The following is a 20,242-nucleotide window of genomic DNA, read 5'->3' as shown; positions in this document are numbered from 1 at the left end:
GGCCTACATCATTCTTAAATGGAAGACGTTTGGAACCACCAAGAGTCTTCCTAGAGCTGGCTGCCCGGCCAAACTGAGTAATCGGGGGAGAAGGACCTTGGTCAGGGAGGTGACCAAGAACCCCCTGGCCAGACGGAAGTCACTCCAAGTAAAAGGCACATGACAGCTCGCTTGGAGTTTGCCAAAAGGCACCTAAAGACGCTCAGACCATTAGAAACAAGATTCTCTGGTCTGATGAAACCAAGATTTAACTCTTTGGCCTGAATGCCAAGCTTCACGTCTGGAGGAAACCTGGCACCATCCCTACGGTGAAGCATGGTGATGGCAGCATCATGCTGTGGGGATGTTTTTCAGCGGTCTCTGAATGTCCTTGAGTGGCCTAGCCAGAGCCCGGACTTGAACCCGATCCAACATCTCTGGAGAGACCTGAAAATAGCTGTGCAGTGACGCTCCCCATCCAACCTGACAGAGCTTGAGATGATTTGCAGAGAAGAATGGGAGAAACTCACGAAATACAGGTTTGCCAAGCGTGTAGCTTCATACCCAAGAAGACTCAAGGCTGTAATCGCTGCCAAACATGCTTCAACAAAGTACTGAGTAAAGGGTCTGAATACTTATGTAAATGTGATATGAGTTTTTGATTTTTAATACATTTGTAAAAATGTCTAAAAACCTGTTTTTGCTTTGTCATTATGTGGTATTGTGTGTAGATTGATGAGGGGAAAAAACAATTGAATCAATTTTACAATAAGGCTTTAACGTAACAAAATGTGGAAAAAGTCAAGGAGTCTAAATACTTTCGGAAGGCACTGTACACCTTTCATAATATTTCCCCTTATGTTATTAGCCTACCACCTCTTTTTCTCTCTAATGTTGCTTCATTCCTTCCTCGCTTTCAACAGTTAAATTAAATACGTTTCGTTGTCCTTATCTTCATCATTCGAATGACATGCTTGAATAATATATGACTAGAATTAGAGCAAGTCTCTTCTTCTTATTGGTGTCCTTTAGTAGTGGTTTCTTTGCAGCAATTGGACCATGAAGGCCTGATTCACACAGTCCCCTCTGAGCAGTTGATGTTGAGAAGTATCTTGTTACTTGAACTCTGTGATGCATTTATTTGGGCTGCATTTTCTGAGGCTGGTAACTCTAATGAACTTATCCTCTGCAGCAGAGGTAACACTGGGTTTTCCATTCCTGTGGTGGTCCTCATGAGAGCCAGTTTCATCATAGCGCTTGATGGTTTTTGCGACTGCACTTGAAGAAACTTTAAAAGTTCTTGAAATGTTCCAGATTGACTGACCTTCATGTCTTAAAGTAATGATGGACTGTCGTTTCTCTTTGCTTATTTAAGCTGTTCTTGCCATAATATGGACTTGGTCTTTTACCAAACAGGGCTATCTTCTGTATATCCCCCCTACCTTGTCACAACACAACTGATTGGCTCAAACGCATTAAGAATGAAAGAAATTCTACAAATTAACTTTTAAGAAGGCACACCTGTTAATTGAAATGCATTCCAGGTGACTACCTCATGAAGCTGGTTGAGAGAATGCCAAGTGTGTGTAAAGCTGTCATCAAGGAAAAGGGTGGCTATTTGAAGAATCTCAAATCTCAAATATATTTGGATTTGTTTAACACTTTTTTGGTTACTACATGATTCCATATGTGTTATTTCATAGTTTTGATGTCTTCACTATTATTCTACAATGTAGAAAATAGTAAAAATAATGAAAAACCCTGGAATGAGTAGGTGTTCTAAAACTTTGACTGGTACTGTATATCTTTACCATATCTATGCAAACTAGTATTCTTCCTGAAGATTTGAAAATTGCCAAAATTATCCATCTTTATAAATCTGGGGATCCAAGATATTTTACAAGTTATCGCCCAATATCTGTACTACCATGTATTTCTAAAATCCTAGAAAGATTGGTTTATACGAGAATGTTGAAACATTTAAATAAACACTGTATTCTATATGAGCACCAATATGGTTTTCGTAAAAACTACTCCACAGATATGGCTCTTTTGCAACTCGGGGATAAAATCTTTACAGCCCTTAACAACAATTAACACGCTCTTGGCATCTTTTTAGATTTATCAAAAGCGTTTGACACGGTTGATCATGAAATATAACTTTCTAAATTGCATTATTACGGTTTTCATGATTATACATATAATTGGTTATATAGTTATGTTTATGATAGAGAACAATTTGTTTATGCAAATGGAGGTGCATCTACCAAGGGCAAGATATCCTGTGGTGTGCCTTCTACCGTACTTCCCATTCTCTTTGCTGATGATACCAATTTGATTTTATCACACAATAATTTTGATTCACCAATTAATGAAGCCAACACAGGTATGGCCAACATTTCTGAATAGTTCCAGATAAACAAATGATAATTAAATGCTAAAAAAAAAAATCAACTTTATTGTATTCACTAGTAAGAATAAGAAATATTGTATAAAAAAATAAAAAGAATAAAAATAGGAGCCAGAATCTCAATTGTTGGGAATGAAATGGAACAAGTCACATCCACTAGATTCATTGGAGTTCTAATTGATTCAAAGTTATCATCTCGGAAAGATCATATTCTATTTGTCTGTAGCAAAGTGATGAAATCTGTTGGTGTCATCAGAAAGATGTGGTTTGGCTCATCATGATTGCTTCCTAACTCTATACTATAGCTTCATTTACCCATATATCTCATTTACTGTAATCATGTCTGGGCCAGTACATATGCCTCCTACCTACACATATTACTCATCATACAAAATACATTTGCAAGACTAGCCAACTCCTCTAATTACCTGGCTCTATCTGCACCTTTGTTTAAGAAACTCAATATCTTGTCTATTTACGACATTAATGTACGCCAATTATGCACTTTCATCTACAAATACTCATACCTCCCAGACAGTTTACCTGAACCCTTCAATGGATTCTTCCAGGTTAATTCTGAAATCCATCTATATAAACACAAGACACTGCGATAACCTTCACCCTCCCCACTGCCGCACCTCACATAGTCAATTCTCTATCAGATACAGAGGTACCATACTCAGGAATTCTTATCTTCACATTGCCAAAGCCTCATCATCCCTCAATAACTTCAAGCGAAGACTGGGGGTCAGCTTGATGAACCAAACTACCCAATAATCCCCTCCATGTAGCCTAACTCACACACTCACACATAATCAAACATTGTTTTTCTTTAACAGATTGAACAAACTTTTTTTAAAACTTATACAGTGGGGAGAACAAGTATTTGATACACTGACGATTTTGCAGGTTTTCCTACTTACAAAGCATGTAGAGGTCTGTAATTTTTATCATAGGTACACTTCAACTGTGAGAGACGGAATCTAAAACAAAAATCCAGATAATCACATTATATGATTTTTAAGTAATTAATTTGCACTTTATTGCATGACATAAGTATTTGATACATCAGAAAAGCAGAACTTAATATTTGGTACAGAAACCTTTGTTTGCAATTACAGAGATCATACGTTTCCTGTAGGTCTTGAACAGGTTTGCACACACTGCAGCAGGGATTTTGGCCCACTCCTCCATACAGACCTTCTCCAGATCCTTCAGGTTTCGGGGCTGTCGCTGGGCAATACGGACTTTCAGCTCCCTCCAAAGATTTTCTATTGGGTTCAGGTCTGGAGACTGGCTAGGCCACTCCAGGACCTTGAGATGCTTCTTACGGAGCCACTCCTTAGTTGCCCTGGCTGTGTGTTTCGGGTCGTTGTCATGCTGGAAGACCCAGCCACGACCCATCTTCAATGCTCTTACTGAGGGAAGGAGGTTGTTGGCCAAGATCTCGCGATACATGGCCCCATCCATCCTCCCCTCAATACGGTGCAGTCGTCCTGTCCCATTTGCAGAAAAGCATCCCCAAAGAATGATGTTTTCACCTCCATGCTTCACGGTTGGGATGGTGTTCTTGGGGTTGTACTCATCCTTCTTCTTCCTCCAAACACGGCGAGTGGAGTTTAGACCAAAAAGCTCTATTTTTGTGTCATCAGACCACATGACCTTCTCCCATTCCTCCTCTGGATCATCCAGATGGTCATTGGCAAACTTCAGACGGGCCTGGACATGCGCTGGCTTGAGCAGGGGGACCTTGCGTGCGCTGCAGTATTTTAATCCATGACGGCGTAATGTGTTACTAATGGTTTTCTTTGAGACTGTGGTCCCAGCTCTCTTCAGGTCATTGACCAGGTCCTGCCGTGTAGTTCTGGGCTGATCCCTCACCTTCCTCATGATCATTGATGCCCCACGAGGTGAGATCTTGCATGGAGCCCCAGACCGAGGGTGATTGACCGTCATCTTGAACTTCTTCCATTTTCTAATAATTGCGCCAACAGTTGTTGCCGCCTTCTCACCAAGCTGCTTGCCTATTATCCTGTAGCCCATCCCAGCCTTGTGCAGGTCTACAATTTTATCCATGATGTCCTTACACAGCTCTCTGGTCTTGGCCATTGTGGAGAGGTTGGAGTCTGTTTGATTGAGTGTGTGGACAGGTGTCTTTTATACAGGTAACGAATTCAAACAGGTGCAGTTAATACAGGTAATGAGTGGAGAACAGGAGGGCTTCTTAAAGAAAAACTAACAGGTCTGTGAGAGCCGGAATTCTTACTGGTTGGTAGGTGATCAAATACTTATGTCATGCATTAAAATGCTAATTAATTACTTAAAAATCATACAATGTGATTTTCTGGATTTTTGTTTTAGATTCTGTCTCTCACAGTTGAAGTGTACCTATGATGAAAATTACAGCTGTGTTGTTTTGATATTTTTTTGTGTGCTTTTGTTTTGTACTAAATTGCAAAAGAAAATACTTTAAAACTAAACACACACACACACACACACACACACACACACACACACACACACACACACACACACACACACACACACACATATATATATATCCCTTCCCTGGTGGACAGCTAGCATGTCACCACCCGTGGGGTCTGGGGAAAAGTCTACACAAACGATGAGCTAAAGTAACTAGCTAGCTAAACGTTAGCTAAATACCTCTGCCCTGGTGGGCTAACATTAGCTAGCATGTCATCATGTCGAAAAATGTGACTACACGAACGGTGAGCTAACGTTAACTAGCTGGCTAGCTAGCTCACAAAGGACTTGTGGGCACAATGTTTTCCCATACAAAACACAAAACGGTTTTGTTCCATGAGTGCATCTGTTGTACATGACTAATCAAATGACCTGTGAAGTCAGTTATACATGTCAGCAGGGATGAAAATTAAGCTAACCCGAGGCTAGTACTTTTCAGACTGGGCTAATAGACAATGTGCCAAACTAGCGTGACACAGCAGTGAAATGGCTAGTAGAAAATGTGCCAAACAAGCCTGACACTGCAGTGAAATTTTGCCTTTACAAACATTGCATCCCCCATTCTCATCGATGGGGCTGTAGTGGAGCAGGTTGAGAGCTTCAAGTTTCTTGGTGTCCACATCACCAACAAACTAACGTGGTCCAAGCACACCAAGACAGTCGTGAAGAGCGCACGACAAAACCTATTCCCCCTCAGGAGACTTGGCATGGGTCCTCAAATCCTCAAAAGGTTCTACAGCTGCACCATCAAGAGCATCCTGACTGGTTGCATCACTGCCTGGTATGGCAACTGCTCAGCCTCCGACTGCAAGGCACTACAGAGGGTAGTGCGTACGGCCCAGTACATCACTGGGGCCAAGCTTCCTGCCATCCAGGACCTCTATACCAGGTGGTGTCAGAGGAAGGCCCTAAAAATTGTCAAAGACTCCAGCCACCCAAGTCATACACTGTTCTCTCTGCTACCGCACGGCAAGCGGTACCGGAGTGCCAAGTCTAGGTCCAAGAGGCTCCTAAACAGCTTCTACCCCCAAGCCATAAGACTCCTGAACATCTAATCAAATGGCTACCCAGACTATTTGCATTGCCCCCCCTCTTTTACGCTGCTGCTACGCTCTGTTTATTATCTATGCATAGTCACTTTAATAACTCTACCTACATGTACATATTACCTCAATTACCCCGACTAACCGGTGCCCCCACACATTGACTCTGTGCCGGTACCCCCTGTATATAGCCTCGCTATTGTTATTTTACTGCTGCTCTTTAATTAATTTGTTACTTTTATTTATTTCTTTTTTTAGGGTATTCTTTCTTAAAACTGCATTGTTGGTTAAGGGCTTGTAAGTAAGCATTTCACTCTAAGGTCTACACCTGTTATATTCGGCGCATGTGACAAATACAATTTGATTTGATTTAGGACCTGAATGTTACACGGGCTAGTAGAAATTGTGGTCTGCTGGCCAGTGCCCAAAATCCTTATGTTCCATCCCTGCATGTCAGTCCCTTTCAGACGATCCCCCATCACTGTTGGTCCTCCTCAGTGACCTCACGGCTGATATTTTTAACTTTCCTCTTGAGAATTAGAAGAATCAGAAGTACAGTCGTATAGCTCATCGCAATATTTCACCTCTTCCCGCAAATAGTACCCTAGACTGTCCTGATCATCTAGTTGAGCATTTCAGATAATTCCTCCATCCCAGCAGAAATGTCCCATCCACATAGTAGGATTTTATATGTGCAGACCAAAGCCCAGTCTATTTGACAGTTACTATAGTCAAGTCTGTGGGTTATGGTATTTTAATATAGATGTTACCATTTTAGTAATCATCTTAGCTAGCTAGTAAAAGTAACTTCTTTTTTTTGTCTTTCAGATGGGCGGACTGGAAACCCAGTGACAGCACTCGGGTCTGCAGCTGCCATTTTCCGGTGGGAATGAGAAATGGCCCTGTATTTACCAGAAAGGTAGCGAATCCACCATTACAGAAGAGGAAGATCCAGACTGTTGATTGGGAAACAAAAACAAACAATGAGGCATGTTTGTCCAAGATGGGTTTGGTGTTATGATAAACAATGCATTTTTTGTCCAGATAAAGATGTTGATACGGCATTGAAAAAGACCCACCACTGACCAAACGTCTCTTTGTTTTCCAGTCCAACAGGAGTGCATCCCTCAGGCCTTCCGGTGCATGGGCATCCTGTGTCAGTGTGATCCGAGAGCAAGAGTCCAGTTGTAATGTCAAGGGGTGCTGAAGGTGGGTGTGGTGCAGGAATCAAGCGCAGGACGCAGAAGCTCAGTCCAAAAGACTTTAGTGAAATATTCACGCAGTAAATGAGCACAATAAGCCCGGAGGCGAAATAACGGCGCACACAGGCGTCAAACAAACGGCGCACTAACATGTGCGAAAACCTCTCCAAACACTGGAGGGAAGTACGTAGCTCAAACACCAAAACAGAAGAGCAATCACACACAACCACAGACACACACAACGAGAACTAAATAGGACACTAACGAGGACTAACTAGACACAGGTGTACAACATCAAGACAAAACCAAACGAACATGAAACATAGATCGGTGGCAGCTAGTACTCCGGCGACGACGACCGCCGAAGCCTGCCCGAACCAGGAGGAGGAGCAGCCTCGGCCGAAACCGTGACAGTACCCACCCCTTGACGCGCCGCTCCAGCCGTGCGCCGACCCCGGCCTCGGGGACGACCAGGAGGACGCGGAGCAGGGCGCGCGGGATGGTCCCGGTGGAACTCCGACAGGAGAGATGGGTCTAGGATGTCCCTCCGCGGCACCCAGCACCGCTCCTCCGGGCCGTACCCCTCCCACTCCACGAGATACTGGAGACCCCCCATCCGGCGTCTTGAGTCCAAGATGGACCGAACGGTGTACGCCGGAGCCCCCTCGATGTCCAGTGGGGGCGGAGGAGTCTCTCCTATCTCACCTTCCTGGAGTGGACCAGCTACCACCGGCCTGAGAAGAGACACATGGAACGAGGGGTTAATATTCTTATATTCAACAGGTAGATGTAACCTATAACACACCTCGTTCAATCTTCTCAGGACTTTAAAAGGCCCCACAAACCGCCGACCCAGCTTCCGGCAGGGCAGGCGGAGGGGTAGGTTTCTGGTAGAGAGCCAGACTCGATCTCCGGGTGCGTACACCGGCCCCTCACTGCGGTGGAGATCGGCGCTCGCCTTGTGACGACGGATGGCCCGCTGCAGGTGGACGTGGGCAGCGTTCCACGTCTCCTCCGAGCGCCTCATCCAATCATCCACCGCAGGGGCCTCGATCTGGCTCTGCTGCCAAGGTGCCAGAACCGGCTGGTAACCTAACACACATTGGAAGGGGGTTAGGTTGGTAGAGGAGTGGCGGAGAGAGTTCTGGGCCATCTCGGCCCAGGGAATGTACCGAGCCCACTCCTCAGACCGGTCCTGGCAATACGACCTCAGAAACCTACCCACATCCTGGTTGACACGTTCTACCTGCCCGTTACTCTCTGGGTGGTACCCTGAGGTAAGGCTAACCGAGACCCCCAAACGCTCCATGAACGCTCTCCATACTCGGGAGGTAAACTGGGGGCCTCGATCAGACACTATATCCTCGGGTACACCGTAATGCCGGAAGACGTGGGTAAATAGGGCCTCTGCGGTTTGTAGGGCAGTAGGCAGACCCGACATAGGGAGAAGACGACAGGCCTTAGAGAACCGGTCCACAACGACCAGGATGGTGGTATTCCCCTGAGAGAGGGGAAGGTCTGTCACAAAATCCACCGAGAGGTGGGACCATGGTCGTTGTGGAACGGGCAGGGGTTGTAACTTACCCCTGGGCAGGTGTCTGGGCGCCTTACACTGGGCGCACACCGAGCAGGAGGAGACATAAACCCTCACATCCCTGGCTAACGTGGGCCACCAGTATTTAGTGCTAAGACAATGCACTGTCCGGCCAATACCCGGATGTCCAGAGGAGGGTGACGTGTGAGCCCAGTAAATGAGTCGATCCCGAATCTCGAGCGGAACGTACTTCCGACCCTCAGGACACTGTGGAGGGCTGGGGTCGGTACGCAACGCTCGCTCGATTTCAGCATCGACCTCCCACACCACCGGTGCCACAAGACAAGACTCCGGTAGTATGGGAGTAGGCTCAACGGACCTCTCCTCCGTGTCATACCGCCGGGACAGCGCATCTGCCTTACCATTCTGGGACCCAGGGATGTACGTGATTTTAAATACGAACCTGGTGAGAAACATACTCCATCGAGCCTGGCGAGGGTTCAGTCTCCTCGCTGCCCGGATGTACTCCAGGTTCCGATGGTCAGTCAAAATGAGGAAAGGGTGTTGAGCCCCCTCAAGCCAATGCCTCCACACCTTAAGGGCCTGAACTACAGCTAACAGCTCCCTGTCCCCGACGTCATAATTACGCTCCGCCGGGCTGAGCTTTTTAGAGTAAAAAGCACAGGGGCGGAGTTTAGGTGGCGTGCCGGACCGTTGAGAGAGAACGGCCCCTATACCAGCCTCAGACGCGTCCACCTCAACCTGAAAGGGTAATGCGGGATCCGGATGCGCCAGCACCGGAGCCGACGTAAACAGGTCCTTCAGTCTCCTAAAGGCCCTGTCCGCATCAGCTGACCACTGCAGGCGCACCGGACCCCCTTTCAGAAGGGACGTGATGGGAGCTGCCACCTGTCCAAAACCCCGGATAAACCTCCGGTAGTAATTTGCAAAGCCCAAGAACTGCTGCACCTCTTTGACAGTGGTTGGGGTTTGCCAATTACACACAGTGGACACACGATCCACCTCCATTCTCACCCCTGACGCGGACAACCGATAACCCAAAAAGGAGACCGACTCCTGGAAAAACAGACATTTCTCTGCCTTGACATATAGGTCGTGCTCCAACAGCCTCCTCAATACACGACGCACCAGGGTTACATGCTCGGCTCGGGTAGACGAGTACACCAGAATGTCATCAATGTACACGACCAACCCTTGCCCCTGCATATCCCGGAAAATGTCATCTACGAAGGATTGGAAGACTGATGGAGCATTCATCAACCCATATGGCATGACGAGATACTCGAAATGACCTGACGTGGTACTAAACGCTGTTTTCCATTCGTCGCCCTCCCTAATGCGCACCAAGTTATACGCGCTCCTGAGATCCAGTTTTGTGAAAAACCGCGCTCCATGCAATGACTCCTTCATGGTCGCAATTAGAGGGAGTGGATAACTGTATTTCACAGTAATCTGATTGAGACCACGGTAATCAATGCACGGGCGCAACCCTCCATCTTTTTTCTTCACAAAAAAGAAGCTCGAGGAGGCGGGAGAAGTGGAGGGCCGAATGTATCCCTGTCTCAAAGATTCTGCTATGTAAGTCTCCATAGCTTTTCTCTCCTCTTGAGACAAAGGATACACGTGGCTCCGTGGGAGCGCTGCTCCTGCCTGGAGATCAATCGCACAATCCCCCTGTCTATGAGGAGGCAACTGCGTCGCCCTAGTTTTACTAAACACGAGAGCTAAATCCCCATATTCAGGCGGAATGTGCAGTGCGGGCACTTGGTTTGGACTTTCCACCGAAGTCGCCCCCACGGAAACACCCAGACATCGCCCCTCGCACTGAGCAGACCACCCATCGAGAGCCCTCTGTTGCCACGAAATAGCAGGGTTATGGGTGCTTAACCAGGGAATCCCCAGCACCACTGGGTACGCAGGAGAGTCGATCAGATACAGCTGTATAGTCTCTTCATGACCCCCCTGCGCACACATCCTAAGTGGTGCTGTGATCTCCCTAATCAACCCCGACCCCAACGGGCGGCTATCTAAGGCATGAACGGGAAAAGGTTTGTCAACAGGTAGGAGAGGGATCCCTAAATCTAAACAAAACGTTTGATCAACAAAATTCCCAGCTGCGCCTGAATCTACTAGCGCCTTATGCTGGGAATGAGGTGCAACCTGTGGAAAACAAACAGGTATACAAAAGTGCGCAACAGAGAGCTCTGGGTAAGTGGGGCGTCTACTCACCTGGGAGGGCTCCCCAGTGCGTGGCCTGTTGTCTTCTCCCCCGGAGAACCCTCCCCAGCACCTGGCCGCAGTGTGCCCTCCACGACCGCACTTGGTGCAGGAGACAGGCCCCCTCGGGCTCCTCCTCCTCCTTTCTCTAGCGCCGGCACCCCCAAGCTCCATAGGGCTCGGCTCGGAGGTGCCGGAGGGCGGAATGGATGGACCCCCCTCGGGACGTCCACGGGTGGCCAGCAGGGTGTCCAGACGGATGGACATATGGACCAACTGGTCGAAGGTGAGATTGGTATCCCTGCAGGCCAACTCACGTTGAACGTCCTCCCGTAGGCTACATCGAAAATGGTCGATGAGGGCCCGTTCATTCCACCCTGCGTCCGCCGCTAGAGTCCGGAACTCCAGCGCAAACGCCTGTGCGCTCCTCCTCCCCTGTCTCAGGTGGACTAGACGCTCCCCCGCCCGGACACAGGCGTCAAACAAACGGCGCACTAACATGTGCGAAAACCTCTCCAAACACTGGAGGGAAGTACGTAGCTCAAACACCAAAACAGAAGAGCAATCACACACAACCACAGACACACACAACGAGAACTAAATAGGACACTAACGAGGACTAACTAGACACAGGTGTACAACATCAAGACAAAACCAAACGAACATGAAACATAGATCGGTGGCAGCTAGTACTCCGGGGACGACGACCGCCGAAGCCTGCCCGAACCAGGAGGAGGAGCAGCCTCGGCCGAAACCGTGACATGTAAAGACTACAGCAGATCGAGCCTGTGGACGGACAAGTCAGTAACTCAAATGTGATACAACAATGAATTTGTAGATAAACAGTGTCTGAGCAGTATGTTTGTCATGTTTGTGTATGGCTCTCATTTCCTAAGATTGGGTGTTGAGGGACCACTTGTCACATTGCCCAAGGTGTGATTTTGTTATGATAAACAATGCGTTTTCTGTCCAGATAAAGATGGTGATACAGCATTGAAAGACCTACCACTGACTAAACGTCTCTTTGTTATCCAGTCCAACAGGAGGGCATTCCTCAGACCATCCGGTACATGGACATCCTGTGCCAGTGTGTTCCGAGCGCGAGCATCCAGTTGTGGAGACTACAGCACATCAAGCCTCTCTCTCTCTCTGGGGGTAAGACATAATTTAAACATCACAGATATAAATTCCCACTGTGCCCATGATAAAATGCAATGTGAATTGTGTTGTACTACTGAATGAAACTGAGGAGATGCACTCAGACCAGCCTTTGTGATTGAACTTACGTTAACCAATACTTTAGTTGGCTGCTTTGAGTAAAACTTGTATGTAATATAACCTATTCTGGGAGCATGTGTGTATGAACTATGCAGAATATTTTTGGACCATTGGCTTCTCTGAATTCAGGTACTGACAGGAGGACCTCTGAGTCTGTCAGAGGTCAGAGGTCATCACGCTGGATGGGAATGGTGGTGGAGGCTTTGGTGGTCCACACAACGAAGAAGCAGGTGTCCCTTCCAGTGATGTGCAGCTGACCTTGGACCTAGTGCCAGTAAGGATGGTCTTCACGGAGGCAGTAAGACCCTCCCTCCTTGATATAGAAATCCTTTGACTTAACTGCCTCTTCAATGGTAAGGTCCCTTGCACCATAGGGACACTTGACCTCGACCACTGCTGTGGTGCCACCAGACCATCCGGTTAGGCACCCAGGAACCCAGACCCCTGACTCCTGCATATCCATCCCTGTAGCCATATTGAATGATGCCTTTGATGCCCTCCTCTTCGTTATCTGTGCCCCACTTTACAGACAACACCCCATCCAACGACTTTGATCTGAGGACCCTTTTTAGCAGTGACAGAGTAACGCGTTTGGCCCTAACCATTGATCCATAATTGCTGGCCGTCAACCTCCCTCTTTTCATGGTGTGCCAGTTGGGGTTGGTGCGCTGTCCAACTGTTGCCTGCCATATAGCCTCCTGCTGCTCCACCGACAGCGCCATGCCAGCCAGGATGCCTGCATGCCCCAGGTGCCCTTGTTTTTTAACAATGTCCGGTACAGACAGGGATGACAGGGAGGGTAACAGTTGTTCTGCCTCAGGTTCAAGGAGACATTGCATTCCACTGAACCTGTCCCGGAGACGGTTCCTTAGCCACTAAAGATCCTCCTTGTAGTCTTTGGCCGGGTACAGGTCCTCCACTAACTGCACCTGGTTGGGCACGGCTGGCTTCCTCCACTCACATTTCACATCCGTACGGCTGATATTGTGAACCATCAAAATAGGCTGCATGGCTACACTTATGAGCTCCACGGAGGCATTTGCATGTGGTAAAGGGAATCAATCAATCTAATATATTTATAAAGCCCTTTTTTCATCAGCAGATGTCACAAAATGCTTATACAAAAACCCAGCCTAAAACCCCAAACAGCAAGCAATGCAGATGTAGAAGCATGGTGGCTAGGAAAAACTCCCTAGAAAGTCAGGAACCTAGGAAGAAACCTAGAGAGGAACCAGGCTCTGAGGGGTGGCCAGTCCTCTTCTGTCTGTGCCGGGTGGAGATTTTAAGAGTACATGGCCATTAAGGACAGATTGTTCTTCAAGATGTTCAAACGTTCATAGATGACCAGCAGGGTCAAATAATAATCACAGTGGTAGAGGGTGCAACTGGTCAGCACCTCAGGAGTAAATATCAGTTGGCTTTTCATAGCCAAGCATTCAGAGGTTGAGAGAGAGAGAGAGAGAGAGAGAGAGAGAGAGAGAGAGAGAGAGAGAGAGAGAGAGAGAGAGAGAGAGAGAGAGAGAGAGAGAGAGAGAGAGAGAGAGAGAGAGAGAGAGAGAGAGAGAGAGAGAGAGAGAGAGAGAGAGAGAGAGAGAGAGAGAGAGAGAGAGAGAGAGAGAGAGAGAGAGAGAGAGAGAGAGAGAGAGAGAGAGAGAGAGAGAGAGAGAGAGAGAGAGAGAGAGAGAGAGAGAGAGAGAGAGAGAGAGAGAGAGAGAGAGAGAGAGAGAGAGAGAGAGAGAGGCCAAATGACTTTGAACCTCGAGACTTCCTTAATATTAGAGATTGGGCACCAGCTGTTGTTAACAAAGAGACACACACCTCCCCCCTTAAGCTTACCCGACGCTGCCATTTTGTCCTGCCGAAGCATAGAAAAACCAGCTAGATGTACAGTGGGGAAAAAAAGTATTTAGTCAGCCACCAATTGTGCAAGTTCTCCCACTTAAAAAGATGAGAGAGGCCTGTAATTTTCATCATAGGTACACGTCAACTATGACAGACAAACTGAGATTTTTTTTCTCCAGAAAATCACATTGTAGGATTTTTAATGAATGTATTTGCAAATTATGGTGGAAAATAAGTATTTGGTCACCTACAAACAAGCAAGATTTCTGGCTCTCACAGACCTGTAACTTCTTCTTTTAAGAGGCTCCTCTCACAGACCTGTAACTTTTGTTATTGACCAAATACTTATTTTCCACCATAATTTGCAAATAAATTCATTAAAAATCCTACAATGTGATTTTCTGGAGAAAATAATTTCTCATTTTGTCTGTCATAGTTGACGTGTACCTATGATGAAAATTAAAGGCCTCTCTCATCTTTTTAAGTGGGAGAACTTGCACAATTGGTGGCTGACTAAATACTTTTTTTCCCCACTGTAGCTGTAGAATATTTAATAAACTGCAATTTTCACATGAGGACAAACTTTTAATTGGTAACTTGGGATTTTATCACTTGACATATCAATCATACAGTGGGAAGGATCCTATAAATCAAGACTGTGTGAATGCATGTACCACTCCAAATAAATAAATACTGTGCCTTTGAAGATTTTTCTTTGGTTATGCAACTACAATACAGGCTGGATGTCTAAACAAAGTCAATAATTGTGAATGTCAATAGATTTTTACATTCATTCACATCAATGACAACGTTCTGGAACGGACCAATCACTCACCTAAATGTGGTATCCGGGGTAATCTGGTTAATGATTTATATAATTGATTAAGTGGTTCCAGTGGCGGCTCCTGAAAAAATTCTCAGGAGGGGCAATTTTTCTGATGATTTAGGTGACCTACACACATTTTTAAAAAGATATGTCCAGCAACAACATGAAGACAGGGGCAGCATATAAGTCAATACCAGAAGCATTTATTGACTGATCTCAAAAGTGTTGGCTTACAAAAGCAAAATAAGTTATCACAGTAAAAATAATCAAGGGTGTTCTTTCACATTCCTCAACACTGCATAAACAATATGTATGGCTTTGTAAAAATGAACAACCATATTCTGGCCAATTGTATAGATTTGTAAATATGAACAACCATATTCTGGCCAATTGTATAGATTTGTAAAAATGAACATGAACAGATTTTTTTATTTTTTTATTCCTCTTTTTAGTCAGCTTTAGAATGTGTTCATACACTTATGAGCACCACTGTACAGTACACATAGTATATAAAATAAGATAGATTACACCACTGGCCATATATAATGACAATAATGTAATTTCAAACACAAATGCAGTCTCCTTTCATGCATACATTTTCAAATAAAGCTCTGCTTTGAGAAAGATCGAATTATATTGTTTAATCTTTATCTTACCTTATGGCCTGCACACTGCTTGCGAAGCTGTCGAGGGCACGTTTGATAAAGACAGCATCGATGTCCTTATTCTGTAGCTTCTGGTACGGTGGGCTGGTCAAATGAACCCAATGAACCCGTCCGGATGGCTTCAAAACATTCTATGAGGTCGTCTCGATTCTCGTAGACAGTGTTCACGACTCTGCTGTTGCTAACCTCATCGTTGTGGCGGCGGACAGCTAGCCTGTATCCCTCATCCAGTTGAGTGGCAATATTCACTCTCACCAAAGCAGACAATCTCAAACAGCTATCAATGTGGGTCTTTGACAGCTCATTTTTCTTAATCTTTTCTGAAAGATGGTGCATGTCGGTTACACCAGTCGCTGTCCAAGCGTTGCTGTCTGCCGTTCATGGTTACGTTACGTTACGTATGACGAAAGCGCGTAAGTGCAAGCCCTCAGACACCCATAGAGAATGTATTGAAAGCTCAGAAATTTGAAAAAAAAATATTTTACATTAGAGGCTATGAGAGACTTCTGGGCGATTTTCAACCTGACTGAAATCGCCCCAAAACGGGCGGGGACATTTGAAGCACGACTTTAGCCTGATTGGACATTTAGTGGCTGGCAGATCAGACGTGAACACTGAACTACTGTTGCCATGATATAATTGATTAGAAAAAAAATCCCTTCCTTTTCCCGTTTGGCAGTGCGTCGCCCATATCGCCCTATTGAACACACCGCCCATGAGTGGTTCTATCCTTGTTGAATGTTGACAGCTGTATAGAACACATTGTATTGCTAAGATGCTCAAACTTAACTTAATAGCTACTCTCACCAACACAGGATAAACTTTATCCCTCATGCTGGCCCTGACCAAACCGGTAAGTTGACCCTCACTATAGCTGCACTTCTCCACATGGCCAGACTTATAGTGGTCTTCTCCCCTTTTAATGCTCTTCTGCTCATCCTTGAAAAATGCCATAAGGTCTGAAATCGATACCAAAGTCGATATACTGTACAAACAATGATCTAGGCTAAGTAAAACAAAAGTATTTTTTGATCTACTGCCCTGCTTACTAGCTAGCTAAAGTGTAGTCAGTGGCTAGCTAAGACAGAAAGGGGATATAAGAAGTTCAACACTTTATTCAATTCATTTCAATACAGCACATGGGTTCATCACAGATTGGGCACAGAAGGTCTAATCGCACTGGTGAGTGAATGGTAGCTTACATTGTCGGCTAGAGATGACGTGCAGGAGCTTCTGCAAGAATTTGTAGACTTGCTGAGGACTCCTCTGTTGCTAATTAGCATTTCAAATATTTTTGAGTAAATTGAGGCGAATATATTGATAAAACTCACCTTGTCCGAGAGAGAATTACACGGTTATCAAAACGTCACACCAAGTTAAGCCTACACCAAACACATATTTAATTTGAAATGTTTGTCAAATTCACTATCTGAAAAATGAATGGTGGAAAAACGATTGGATCCATTTCCATGTTTGACCGCTAGGTTTTATGGGTATTATGGCATGCCCACTGTGGGGGACTATTGTGCAAATTTCAAACTTGCCCAAGACAGTCCACAGAATTGTCAATTTCTTCTTCTCTGATATAATGGCGTTCACACAAATTTTATGTGAATGCCGCCACCAACTGTACGGGTAGTGAACTGGAGAAAACATTTAAATCCATTACAGAAATGGAAAATAAAAACAACATCATACAAAATAAAATAAAATAATCTATCAAAAACCCCATCCCACTCATTCAGTTATAGTCCAATACAAATCACACCCCTGCACAGGCTCAGGAGCCTGGGAAAGGGGATCATCTTCAGTCAGTATTCCCTGCAATGTTTTAGCTGTTAATTCTTGAATAACCAAAAACCTTGCAGCCGCAGATACAATTATGTCCAGCTTCTTGGACTTCTTGCTCGTTTGGGCAGTACAATTAATCACTTGCGCAATAAATGGCACACAATCCACCTTCTTCACTATCAATGTATCTGTATCCTACAACTGATGTATGATATTCTGAATCTCAACTGGCTGCTGGGCATCCACTGCCATAGCTTCCTCAGCTCCACTCGCTCCTTCAACAATTTTCTGTGCCTCTGTGTAGGAGACCTGCTTTACAGCCCTGATCAGTGCTACTTCAAACTCCTTCACTCTAGCGGTGCACTCCATAAATTCGGCGACGTGATTTCCACCACAATTGCATCACCGTAGATCATCACGTTCTTCACCAACATATTGCTTCTGTCGTCACACACTTGATACATGCCATACCTTTTGCAATTTCGACACTGCAAAGGTTTATTCAGAAACGCTCTCACTGCGTATCTTATGTATCCCAGCTTCACATGAGTAGGCAGGTACTCCTCTTCAAACACCGATTCACTTTCCTCCTTCTTTCCATCTACTACACGGTTTAGGCGATGTGCTCCAACGACTCCTGGAATCTGCTTTGTCAGATAACTAGTCATAATGTCCAACGAGACTCCAGATATAACATATTTTATTGGTGCTTTGCTCCGAAAATCTAAACTTTCCACTTCAGATCCTGATCATTTATAGAGCCATAATGCTTTCTCCTTCTGCTCTTTCGAGATGCAGGAAATCAAAACAAAAACACTGCTGGTCACTCTGACTGACTCTACCTTTCCTAATGCCTCCTTTACCATCTTCGTGACCTGAAATGCATCCCCCAGAAATACATAATTGTTGATTAATCGCACTCCTACAAAAAACTGATGTTCGTTTACAACTTTCGCTCTTTTTGCTTCATTTTCCGTTGTCACTGTCTTCCATTTATTCGCACCGACTTCACTCAACTGCACGCCATGGACCAGCACTTCTGCCATCTCCTCTGACCCCGACAATCACATTTGAAATGCGTTGATCATTTATATCGCTGCAGCATAAACCATGGGGTAGTGTTGGTGAAACCATACAGGAGAGGAAGTACAGAACCAACGACGCTAGACGGAGAGGAATATGCTTAAGCAAAAGGCAGTTTATTAAACACAGAGATAGCTGGTACTGCTCGAGCTACATGCATGGGATCCTGCTAATTAACATGCATGGACCTAATCATATGCCACGCTAATGGTGTCAGCTGAGAAGGATCAAAAACAGAGTTTACAGCATTACATTATACAATGCAACATAAAGAAAGGGGTCCTTCTTCTAGTCCTTTGATTGGTTCCCGAGGCTTAGGAGGCGGGTCTGCTCTGTCCAGAGCAGAAGCCCCATTGGTGCACAGCAGAGTCCTCTGCCCTTGACACCCGACCAGTAGAAGGGGGGGTTGAGAATGAGTGTGCGTATGCATGGAGATGTGTGTGTGAATGTGTGTATGTTCTCAAAGGAAAGACTCGTGGTGAGCAACCAGATTGTGGCCTGTGGCGTGGGTGTTTGTCCTTGAGAAGATATTGGCTCTGTCCATTGTTCTTGCATAGGAACAGCATTGATTGAAAACAAGCTCCTAACATTAAAATGGGTCATGCACAAGATTTTAGTCAGACCAAGCTATAACATTTTAATATTTACTACGACAGTAGCAACTAAATATGCCGTAAACTCCACAACACATTTTTCGAACGGGGGTGGTGTCCGTCAAACTAGGAGACCGAATTATCAATTTAAACAAATGTAGGCAATTTTATTTATTACTAAATTTAGCTAACATTAGATAGTTAATCCAGAGATTCTTACCTTTGCCTCGATTCAGCAGTCTCGTCCAGCTCATCATGGCCCTGGCAAGTAATGTGAAGCTTGAGACAGGCATTTGTAGTTCTGTGTGATAGCCACATTATCCGCTAATTAGCATTTCATTTTGGGGGGGTTGGCGAATATATTGATAAAAGTCACCTTGTCCGAAAGAGAATTACACGGTTATCGTTATTTAAGTCATGTTTTTAACTAATCTGAGGGTAGATCTTTTGCATTTTGACTCAGAAAGTGATCTTGACTCAGAAAAGGTTGGTAACTATTGCCCTATGGGAAAAATGTCTGGTGGAAAAACAATTGGAACCATTTCTGTGTTTGAATGACTAGGTTTTATGGGTATTGTGGGGATCTATTTTCTTATAACTTGATGTGATGCCTAGCTTAGAAAGAATACATTAATGATTAAACATAATAGGTTTGTGCTGTACTGATATAGATTGTTTAACATAACAAGCTGTGATTAATGTGAGGAACCGTTATGGGGGTAGGCTGAGACAGACTTGTGACTCACATACACACACACACTGCCTCTTTGTTAAACCGCTCAAGGACGTGTTCTGCTACAAAGATGTCTGAGGTTGCTGACTCGAGACAAGTTGTGGAGATAACAACTAATGCCTGGCAACAGTGAAGCGCCAAGGGGCTGGGATCAGCCTGTGCGCCAACGATAGGCTGAGTAAGTCTAAAACCACGCTCAGTCTCTACTCTGATAGTTCCTGCTCTAAGCAGGCCTATCTCTGTCAGAGTATTTAAAGAAGAACTTATAACAGTGGCTCAGTTCTCTGACTGCCCTGCGTGGTTTTTCAGTGGGCCCGTATATACGAACATCATATTTACCATTCAAGTGTTTGCATTAATTAAAATACTAGTATATCTTAGAAGTCGTGTTGACCTCTTTTGTTCCAATACCAGATTTGAATTGACGCAACTTAACAGTATTATGACTCATACTGTGGTACTCTATAGGGCAGTGGTCACCAACCTGTTCTGAGTCAAGATCACTTTCTGAGTCAAAATGCAAGCAGAGATCTACCAC

The sequence above is a fragment of the Coregonus lavaretus genome (genome assembly GCF_964263955.1).
Source record: "Coregonus lavaretus genome assembly, chromosome: 24".
Classification (NCBI taxonomy): domain Eukaryota; kingdom Metazoa; phylum Chordata; class Actinopteri; order Salmoniformes; family Salmonidae; genus Coregonus; species Coregonus lavaretus.
This window is presented reverse-complemented; position numbering follows the sequence as displayed.